We start from the raw sequence: 11,069 nt of genomic DNA, 5'->3' as shown, positions 1-11,069 counted from the left end.
GCGTCAGATATGAGCCTTTAGACGTCACCATAGCTGCCAACGTTTGAGTTTACCTTGGAGTGAGATTTTTTTTTTTTTTTTGTTGAAATTGCATCACAATAAGTGTATTGTGATTGTCAAAACACATAAACTGAATTTTATTAGGTTTAGTGACAACATGTTTACATGGTACAATTTCTGGTAAGATAAGCTTTTTTTTATTATTTCAATTAAATTAAATTCTTGTGATTTGATATAATATTGACTCATTTGGATAAATATTAGGTACACAAGATAGGCGTTAATTTTTCTCAAGAAAAAAACAACTCACCTAATGCTGTAAACACACAGAGAGCCCTATCAGCTGGCAGTATTATTTAAGGTTAAAAATAACTCAAATTAAATATAATGCGTTTTTTTATTATAATAACAACTTTATTTAATGATATAAGTAAAAATATAATAAATATGTAATACAGTACACATATTTAGCAAAATACTCATAGCTCTTTTTTTCTAGCCAACTAACGTGTTATAGTATGGTCATGGCTTTCCTGAGGTAAATGTTATGTGACCTAATTGTTCTCCAGCTGATTTATTGACCCCTTTGTTTGTTTGATTGATTGGTCGATATCATGTATGAGGAATATACATTTCGGTAAGTTGTACTGTATCTTTCAACAGTGTTCATTCGTGTTTATTTACTATTAGCTAGTAGAGATGATCGGGTCACGAGCCGTTAGGATCTGTCACGTCACATTTACAAACGCCAAAATGGCATTTATTGTTTGAATTTCGTAATAAAATTTACAGAATCTGAGAGCTGAGATTGTTTTATATCATAACTAACCTGCTCTGTCTAGTCTGTCTCGGTCTCCGTGTCCTCTTTGTTTCGTGATTTTTCTGTGCGTGAGAAAATGGATGTGTGGCGTGAGAGCGTGTGAAAAGTGTCAATTGCGTGAGTCTCACGGTGAATGCGTGAGAGTTGGCAGCTCTGCGTCACGGTCACATGTTGGAGTTGCGCTCAAAGTGCACAGCGGCGGCGGAGCTGTGGAAGGAGTTTTTCTACTTGGCCTCTATGGCACTCAATGTTCCATTCAGCGACGAGACTGACAAGCACAACAGATAACTATGGAAGGCCAAAAGGGCCAAATCGTGAGAATCTGTCGTGTAAACACGTCATTCTCAGGCGGTGATGGTTCCACTGATTATCAAAAAGATGTAAGTCCCGGTTTATTCGAGGAAGGTAGATGTAATGGAGTGCTCAAAGATGCCTCTCATGGTTGCAGTCTACTACTCCATCCTCTTCTAAAAGGGTGAAAAGTGAATGGGACACATTAACAACACCTCTCCAAACATCTCCCCACAGTCTCTCAATCCGTTGATTATGGGTGCTCCTTCCCCCTGTCAGAACCTCGAAACACCGCCACGAAGAGACAGACGGCATTGTTCTGTCCACCTTGGTCACAGCGGACTCTTGATGGCATACCATACTTGTATAAAAGGCTCTGACATTTCTGGGTGCCTGCCGCTTTAAGACTCTTCTTCTGTGGTTACGGTAGAGGAAGTGTGTAGCTTGTGGCTGACATAGATATCCATATAAGGCTAGATGTCTTACGGCAGAGTCTCGAACGGCATCACCGGCGGCCATCTTGTCACAGGTAGGCTTTCTCTGATGTTTATAACAAACCAACCCGTTTGAAAATCGGTAGAAAATTTAGCAAGTTATGGTTATTTAAAAAGTACATGCACCATTAAAACACAATGTTACGAGTGAGCGAGCTCCCTGTGGCAAGATGGCCGCCAGGTGCGGACGTCGACCTCCATTGGCCAGCAGCGCGGACGAGACATCTAGCCTTTATTATATGATATCTATGGTGGCTGAGTCCCAATTCGCCTACTTATACTACAACCTAAAAGTATGTACTTTTGAGTGTGTAGCTAAAGAGTATGCACGTTCTGGGACATACTTCGATGACGTCATGCAACGTGAACGAGAACGTGGTTGCCTAGTTACGCACACCGCGACTGTTAACAAAACATTTTACATTTCATTCATTCTTATATGTCCAATATAATTTTATTTACTATTCCCATCTTTTTTTCCTCATCGTTTTTTCCACAATACATTTACAGTGTGTTTTACCAAATGTAGGAGTGAAGCAGGGCGTCGTCGTAGATCAACCAAACACAGGTCGTGTGTGAGGCGGCTGGTTCTGACGGTCATGTGCAAATGTGTGTAACGAAAGCTACTTATTTTCTGAGTTAAAAATATTTAAAGTTTATAGTGTAACTATTGTTTAACGTATTTTATACTTAATTTTATACTTATGTATAATACTCAAAAATACCCAGATGAAAATGAACCATGCTTTTACTATAGTAAAAGTGTAGTAACCGTGTTTCTTTGGTTGGACTGATAAAGTTAACATTTGTACAGCCACAGTAGTACTACAAATAAGTCAGTGTGGTTAAACTATGGTTAGTGTAGTAAAAGGTGTTTATTTTCATAAGGGTTTATAGTAAGGTATAAATCTAAGACAGAAACATCAAAAGAAATACATAAAAAAAGACACTTGCATGACACTGTACTAGAGCCTTTATTTATTGTTTTATAGCCTGATAACCCCACACCATACTGTCAGCTGAATGCAACGGCCCCCATCCTGAGGATGTTTCTGGACAGGGAGTCTGACCTCCACCCCTATCTGTGCCTGACCAGACCATCCATAATCAACCTCATAGAGGCACTGCCTTATCAGGCTGACCATGACCAAAAGACATAGAGGTGGTGATGTTCCTGTACTGGCTGGCCCATGCTGCGTCCTATAAGTTTGTGTCCTCAGCATTCGACATCCCTAAATTGACAGTGCACAGGGTTGTGCACAGGGTCAGCAGGGCTATCCTTGGCCTGCTAAAAATGATGGTGCGTCTCCCTCAGGGTGAAGAGATGGAGGAGGTTGGTGCAGGGTTTGCCAGGCTTGCAGGCTCTCCTGCTTTTCGGATGGCAGTCGGAGCTATTGACGGTTGCCACATCCGTATAAAGCCCCAGCAGTCAATGCAGCCTGTTATTTTAACAAGAAATTATTCCATTCAGTCCAGCTCCAGGCTGTATGTGACCACAGAGGAAAGCTCCTATACATCTGTGTCGGCTTTCCTGGATCTGTCCATGATGCAAGGACCCTAAAGAACAGCGCCATTTACAGCAGGCAGTTATACCCACCTGAAGGCCGGTGCATCCTGGGAGATGGAGGGTACCCCTGCCTGACATCACCCATCACCATCATGACCCCCTACCGTGAGCCTGTTGCCTCTCCAGTTGAGGCCCGCTACAACAGGCATCATTCCAGGGCCAGGTGCGTGATCGAGAGGGCCTTTGGCATGCTGAAGACCCGCTGGAGGGTCATCTTTTTAAAGCCCTTGAGGTGAGCCAAGACTTCACCCCCATCATTGTTACATGCTGTGTAATTTTACACAACATGTGCTTTGCCACCGGTGACATCATGGAAGCAGATGTTGGACGATGATGATGTCAACAACGAGGACAACGCTGACACCAACAGAGAGGTTGTGTGCGGTGATTTCATGAGGAACCGTCTGGCAGAAGCAGTTTCCGCACCCGACGTCCACGTTCCTGCACTCATGGAACATCACTATGTTTAGAGTCATCCATCTTTACTCTCCTTTGTTATAAAGTTTATATTGTATTGTTTTAAAGTTCTATAGAAGTTATATTTTATTAAACCACATTCTCAGTTAAACAATTCATTCATGATAGTGGTAATAAGCACTTTTGTATTGTTAATATTAAAAATATTACAATTTACATACAATGTGTCATGGGTTTTCATTATATTATAGTAACACAGGTTAACATCTAAAAACGCCTGCAAAATTGTAGCCAGGAAGAAAAATTAAATCCTATGGAATTGGGAGAATTTGGAAAATGACTCACCCTCCACAAATGATCCCTACCTCCTCCTGTCCTGGCTGCTTCTCCAACCACTACTCAACCCTTCATTTCAGAGGTTTACTATATATGAAAAACAATACTCTGTGTAGTGTGTCAATCAAATGTGTTCATAAATGCTATACTGATTTTCATAAACTCAATCAATTGTCAACAACTGAATACAGCGGCAATTAATTTATATATTAACCCTTTCAGATTCTGCATTCATTGCAATGGCCATAATTAACTGATATTAACTATGGTGGACTGCGACAGAGGGTATAACTAAATATATGTCATTATATATATATATAAATTACAGAAACATCTGTCTGTCTGTTAACCGCATATCTCTCGAACCGTTAGTCCGGGGGATTTCAGACTTGACGGGTGTCTCGCTACGGACACGAGTGAGTGCAGTGCCAAGTTTGAGATGGCGTTGTTTCGATGAGAAATGCAAAAGATATCGTTAAATATATCATTTTTAGAGGGTTGTGGTTTAAAAATAAACATTCTGACATTAAGACTCTGTCAGCTTAACATTGTCAGCTATACTGTTTACTTCTGAATATTATATTTTTACTCAATTTTCCACATTTATTTTATGTCATTATGTCAGGATCAGTATTTGCTTTCTACCATAGACAAATAAAAATGTCACAGAACTTTTGCTGTGTAATTGTAACAATGAGCTCTCAAACACAATCACTAAAAACACACACAAATTCTGATTTTGGACGGGCATTTTGCACTAGTATATATAAAATGTATATTATCAATGGATTTTACATTTACTGTAGAAATAAAGAATGGTCATATTTTTGTTCCTGGAATATAATTTAAGACAGAACGAATTAATACCATAATCACTCAAACAGAATGAAAAATCATACCAGAGATGGTCTTAATTTACAATTTGATTCATTTATTAATTCATTATACAAACGGATTAATTAATTAAATTTTTTTATTAATTAAAGATTTTGTCAGGACCTCCATCAAATTAAGGAGCCTCTCTTCCCTAGCTGCTACCTCTCTTCTCATCTTCTCATCCCTCATCTCCAATCTCACTCTAAATTCTTCTTCTCTCTCTCTTCCTCTTTTCTTCTCTTCTCTCCCTCTCTCCCTCTTTTCGTCTCTCCCTCTCTTCAAACTCTCTTTCTCTTCTTTCCTCTCGCAGCTGTGCCTCTTCCTCTTTCTTAGCCTCCCTTTCCTCCAGCTCTCTCAAATAGGAAAGAAGCTCACTCTCTCCTGACCCTCTCTTCCTTTTCATGCCTCCAATGTTAGAAGGGCCAGGAACAGGGGGAGAGGAACCAACAGCCTCATCCTGGTCACCAGACTGTATTAATACTGGTGGGGTGATTGATGGCTTTGAGCCTAATGCAGCATCCATCACCCCATACCACTTCCAGTTCCCCTCCCTCTGTGCTGACCCCTGACTGTGGACACTTAAGATCCTAGAACATTTGTGGGAAAAAGACTCACAATTACTTACATTTTATTTAACTAATTATTTATATTTATGGTAAAATAGAAGACAACATACAACATCACATTTACTTACTTTGTACTTTTGCTTAAGATTTTCCCACTTTTTCTTAACCCATGCCACTGAAACCTTTCAAAAAAGAATTTTTCTAAACTAAACTCCACCTAATGAGCTTGTGGTTGCCATCCAGATGCCATAAAGAGTTTGGCCCTGCAGCTCGGTGTGTCCGCCTGTGTGGTCTGGAAGACATGGCTCTGTGTGCATCCCCTTCTGGGTCGGTCCGGAGCATGCTTTGACGAACACGTTGCACCAGTCCACCTTTGCTGGTACAGCCTCTGGACCCAGTACGTCACTGCCGCAGACCCCCTGTTGGACTCTTCTATCTGCACCAGAGATGTTTGTGAAGCGTCCACGCAGAGATAGATTGAATGATCCGTGAAGGCCAACAAACATTTAAAAATAGAGTGTAACATTGATTTATTGTACATTTTAAAAACATAATTCTAAGTCAAGCTGACAATTATCATTATGCAATTACACAAAATTATGACAATGTCCTTGGGTTCATAAGTAAGATCTATATTTACCCAAGCTGACTTGAAGTGCCCAGTATGTCTGCAATCTGAGGTATAGTGAACCGTAGAGACGATCTAAACTGCAGATGTTCAGGGTGATGTGGCACTGTGGACGCCCAGTACTTGATAACAGAGGAAAGCTGCAGTAAAAAACATTTAATTAGATATAACAATAATTAGTGGTTTGACATCCACTTTACTTTGACAGGTTTTTTTTACACTTTATCCAAGAATGCTTATAGTCAACTCTGTTACAACTGCATGATTTCTCTTTTCCATTGCAGTGTGGGTACACTGACCATTAAAACCTCTAACGTGAAACTACATTTCTTTCTGGATCCATCAGATTTCCGATATAGTCCAGTCCATCCACTAGTTTCTCATAGTGAAAACAACAATACCACCAGGTTGTCGCTGCTGCCGAACGTCTGCCACAAACTCGCTGATTAAAGTTAACAGTTCGTCAGCTAATTGGGATTCAAAAAGTCTGCCTCTTGTCCATTCAAGGCTCCGTTTCCATTCTAGACAGAATTTAACAAGAAAAAAAGGCCAATCAATGGATAGCCCACCTTTAATTTAATAATAATAATAATAATAATCATTTCAATTTTAATTTTTTAATTAAAGTGAAATACAAAAATAGAAGTTAGGTTAACTTGTCATCTATACACACCAAACACCTTAAGGCCGAGAAACAAAAGAAAAATACTGGGCGGCCACAGTGCCAAAACAAGAGCACTTGCCTTGTGATTATTGTTTCAGTAGAGTCCCAGTCGTCTGTTTGAGCCAATCGGGTGCGCTCCCGAAATGCCCTGTTGCAATCAGAACTGTCTCAGCGCCATTGTAGTCCTCCTGGAAAGAAGTGTATTGCATATATTATCACAGTTCAGCACACTCATCAGTCTTTGAGCTTCTATCTATCAAGTCTGTATCATAGAACTTTTCTTTCTGTTGATATTTTGTAGATGTTTGTTGTAACTAAATAGCTTAAATGTAAGATACTTTAGTAAAACCATTACCACAGTCACGGTTAATATGGAATTTACTGTATTACTACAATATAACTGTAGTAAAACCGTGTTTTTTGTTTAAACAGTCATGGCTAACTACAGTTTTACTATAGTAAATATAGGCTACTATAGTAAAACTATGTTATATTCTGGGTTTGTCTGTCATCTATCTATCTTTAGTTATTAATTGTGTTATTCAGTTTATAATTAAGTTTATAATAACTTCTTTTTTTTTTTTTTTTTTTTTGTCATTTTCTCATCACTTTATGTGATTATCGTTGGGCCATCAGATGCATTTTATCCTTTTTGAAACTGAGCCAGACAATGTCTATGTATTTAACCCAGTCTATAACTGCTGGAGGTGTGTCAGTTTGTCAAGGCATTAACACCATAAACTCTGTGTTCTTCTTCCAATAAAAACCTTTTTTTTCTTTTATGGACTTTAATAATTTTTTTTAACATAATTGATATCGATTGTTTAATTATCTTGTAAATTCCATACAAATGTCATCTCTGGGGGATAAAATGGGATTAAATGGGTTAAGACATACGACATTCACTAAGCCAAATGTAACATTATAACTCACTGTTAACAGACATATTACAGGGAATGACCAAATATGTAAGTCAAAGATAATTCATAACTCTGAAACAACATCAACTCTTACTGATTCCAACTGAAACGGTATTTTGATTTATTGCATATGGCAGGCTGTCGCACTAATCGCAAAGCAATAAAAAAATAACTCTTTTCAACGTATAGGCTACAACCCACCATAATATGTTTAACAGTGCTTATTAAAACCGAAAGTAGGCTATGTTTTGTGCGGTTTGTTTTCACAGTTACCTGGAAAGAAGTGTCCTATAACTTGGAAAGAATGATTTGGATTATGAATTCCCGTCTCTGTATTTCCTATACGATGCGCATCACGGGCACACCCAAAGATGTCAGGTGACGTCGGCTCATCGTATCCATTAGGTCAGCGCTCGTTCAATATCTCATGAATAAGCACAATATAATGAAGGTGTGCATCACCACATTAATAGTCATGAGAATGATTACATACAGTTACGACAGACCGTGTCAACGTGACACAACACCTTTATTTTATGTGAATTATTCATGATAGAGTGACCCGAGCATACGCTGGGCTAACCTCATACGCCATCATCAGCCAACGACACTGACGGAAGGGCAACTTGCAGGAAACTGAATAGATAATAGCACTCCAAATCTATCCAACATTTGGGCGAGAATATAGCTCTTGTTCTGTGTAATACTGTGTAGTATTATATATTTTAATATATTGGTATATTTAATATTCATTGTATGATTTCACATTTGAATATCCATTGTAAAATGTTATTATAACTAAGGCAGAAGTTCTGTCTTATTTCAATTATTAATAATTCAAGCCACTCTTGTTTTAGATTATTATTATTATTGCAGACGTTTGTCCTTCACAGATTATACACCCTGTCTTGATTCACAAGCATGACAGATGCTGATTTGGATGACCAAATAACGTGATATTAACATGCCTAAGACTTTTGCACATAATGTATATATATATATACAGTATACAGTATAATCATGTCAATTTGTGTGTGTAATGTAATATAAAGTGTAATGTGTGTTTATATTTTATATTTATATATATATATATCTTTTTTAAACATTTGTTTATTGATTTTTCAGTGACATAACAAAAACAAGAGGTAACAATTCGGGAGTCAAAAAAAAGTGTCAAGTACAACTGACAAAAAAAAAATTATTATACAAAAAAAAATTATAATAATGATGATAATAATAAAATGAAATCAGATAAGGAATAATAGTAATAGTTTAAATGGTAAAGAATTACAATAAATAAAATAAATAATAATAAATAAATAAATAAATAAAAAACAAGAACAAATAAACAGAACAAAACAAAAACACAAAATGGTCACCCACTGCCAAATAAAAGTCCAACATGTTGACTTACACAGAGATAAATAAAAAACATCCCAGCATGCTACAAATTCACACAAGAAAAAAACCTCACAATTAGTAGACAATCAGGGTGGCTACTCTGGAATAGCCGTCAAAATCAGTCCCTCAACATGTGCAAAAAATGGACCCCAAGTTTTATTAAACTTTGCAAGGGAACCATGTATCGAGCACCTAACTTTCTCCAACTTCACGAACTGAAGGATGTCCCTGATCCAAGACGAGTGAGAAGGCGGCGCAGGAGACTTCCACCTCAATAAAATCAAACGTCTAGCCAATAAGGAGACAAAGGCTACAAAGTCAGCTTTACATTTAGGAAGCTGCAAAGTAGGAGGTAAAACTCCAAACAAAGCGGTACATGCTGTTGGATCAAATTGAACCCCTGTACAAACAGAAATAGAATTAAATATCTGTGTCCAAAAATTAAGTAGTGAAGGGCAAGACCAAAACATATGGACATGGGTAGCTGGAGCCTGATGACATCTAATGCACATGGGATCGACATCATTATAGATTTTGGAAAGCCTAACTCGAGTGAGATGTGCACGATGTATAATTTTGCACTGGGTCAGACCATGTCTAGCACAAATAGATGAGGAGTGAACCCGACGCAAAATGGCATCCCACAGCTCCTCCGAGATCTCCTCCCCTAGATCTTCCTCCCATTGGGTTTTAATTTTATGCTGCGGGGTAAGCTGCAAAGAATAAATAAAATTGTATAAACGTGAAATAGCACCCTTAATGGTAGGCAATGGGGTTAAAAAGGAGTCAATTAGAGAGGCCTCTGGGAGATTTGGGAAATTGGGGCTAAGATTGCGGATGAAACTACGAACTTGAAGATATCTAAAAAAATGCTGTCTAGGCAAATGGAATTTCTCGGAGAGTTGCTGGAAGGATGCAAATGTACCAGCAATATACAAGTCCCTAAATGCCTTGATGCCGTGGTCAGACCACAAAGAAAAAGCCCCATCAATTAAGGAAGGATGAAAAACAGGGTTAGCTGATAAAGGTGCTAGGAAAGAGAAGGACTGTAGACCAAAATAGCGTCGAAATTGCTTCCAAATTTTAAAAGTGGATTTAACTAAGATATTATTGCAAAAAAGGGAGAGAGAAAAGCTAAGAGGAGCGTGGATGAGAGCAGTCAACGAAGCAGGTTTAACAGAAAACATCTCCATACTCAACCATGTAGGAGGAACTGGTGCCCCCTCCAGAGAAATCCAAAGCTGAATTACTCTAAGGATGGAAGCCCAGTAATAAAACCTCAAGTTAAGAAGGGCCAAGCCCCCAAGGGTCTTAGGTCTCTGCAACAGCTCCTTTCGCAAACGAGGGACCTACCTGTTCCATATAAACTCAGTGATTGATTTGTCTAATTTGTGAAAAAAAGACTGAGGGAGAAAGATAGGTATGCACTGGAAGAGATAGGACAATTTGGGGAGGATATTCATCTTAACCGAATTGACCCTGGCTACAAGGGAAAGAGGCAACAGTGACCACCGTTGAAAGTCCATCCGTATCTGATCTAACAAAGGGGCAAAATTATAATCAAACAAATCTTCAAATCGGTCTCTAATCTGGATACCAAGGTATTTAAAGCCAAATGGAACAATTTTGAATGGGAAACCCTGAGCAGCATTTTGGGCACCTTGATTTAAAGGGAACAGCTCACTCTTGTCCAAATTTAGTTTATAGCCTGAAATCTGACCAAATGAACTAAGGATGTCAAGAGCGGCTGGAACTGAGACAGAGAGATTGGACACATATAGTAATAAGTCATCGGCATAGAGGGAGACCTTCTGTTCAAGACCATATCTTGTTATTCCAGTAATACGTGGCTCTGAACGAAGCGCAATAGCCAGAGGTTCAATAGCGACAGCAAATAAAAGAGGACTCAGAGGACAGCCCTGACGAGTGGAGCGGTGCAAAGGGAAATAATCTGAATGGGTGTCATTAGTTCTGACTGAAGCCACAGGGGATGAATAGAGCAACTTAATCCAAGAAATGAACTCCTGGCCAAAACCAAATTTCTCCAAAGCATAAAAAAGGTAGCTCCACTCCACTCTGTCAAAAGCCT

General features: G+C 38.7%; 1 long non-coding RNA gene across 1 annotated transcript; it reads right to left on the bottom strand.

Annotated features, from left to right (window-relative positions):
* Positions 1-6,427: 6,427 nt before the first annotated feature.
* Positions 6,428-7,937, bottom strand: LOC309504821. Its single transcript, XR_014208184.1, has 3 exons — positions 7,853-7,937; positions 6,739-6,847; positions 6,428-6,516 (listed from the first exon to the last, which is right to left on the bottom strand). It is a non-coding gene; the product is annotated as an uncharacterized lncRNA (long non-coding RNA).
* Positions 7,938-11,069: the final 3,132 nt, after the last annotated feature.

The sequence above is a fragment of the Leuciscus leuciscus genome (assembly GCF_965113295.1).
Source record: "Leuciscus leuciscus genome assembly, chromosome: 8".
Taxonomy (NCBI): Eukaryota; Metazoa; Chordata; class Actinopteri; order Cypriniformes; family Leuciscidae; genus Leuciscus; species Leuciscus leuciscus.
This window is presented reverse-complemented; position numbering and strand designations above follow the sequence as displayed.